The sequence below is a fragment of the Leucopleurus acutus genome, assembly GCF_964270905.1.
Source record: "Leucopleurus acutus genome assembly, chromosome: 16".
In the NCBI taxonomy this organism is placed as follows: Eukaryota; Metazoa; Chordata; class Mammalia; order Artiodactyla; family Delphinidae; genus Leucopleurus; species Leucopleurus acutus.
In genome coordinates this window covers 71,390,169-71,390,839 of record NC_139158.1, presented here as the reverse complement: position 1 = coordinate 71,390,839, position 671 = coordinate 71,390,169, and positions in this window count along the sequence as shown.

Sequence of the window (671 nt, the reverse complement as noted above, 5' to 3'; positions counted from 1 at the left end):
CCCCCCGGCCCGGGCCGCGCCGCGCTCGCCCGCCCGCCGGCTGAGCCCGGAGCGGGAGCCGGGCCGGGGTCAGGGTGCGGGCTTCTCCGGCCGCTCCGGGCCCCGGGGCCGCGCTGCGAAGCGTCAGCGTGGCCGCAGGTCCCGCCGCTGCTCGCAGGGGCTGCGGTAGCCGCCGGCGCGCACAGAAGCACTTTTCTATCTCCCGCCAAGCGCGTCGGCGCCGCCCGGGCCTGGCGCGCGGGCGGGCTGGCGTGCGCGGGGCGGGGCCAGAGGGCGGGGCGTGCTCGGGGGGCGGGGCCGGAGAGCCGAAGAACACCGCACCTGCGCAGAGTCCTGAAGCCCCAGGGCAGGGAGAGGGCGTGGGTGTGGCTCCGAACAGGCAGCCAGGTGACTGAGGCCTGGCTCGAGCCAAGACTGATCGGGGCGGCCCTGGAGGAAAGACTGAAGAAAGGGAGTGAGCGGCAAGGATGGGAGAGTCAGGCCGGGGAAACCACCTGTGCAAAAGGGGCAGCTCTAGTCCAAGCTGCTCCTGTGTCCCTACAGCCCCACCTCAAAGCGGCCCCCTCACCCCCACCTAGACCGGGTCTGTGCCTCGAAACCATCTCCCTGCTTCCTTTCCAGCCTCGAATTCAATGTTTCCAGCTCCTCAGCTTGACTGCTGGAGGCCAAAA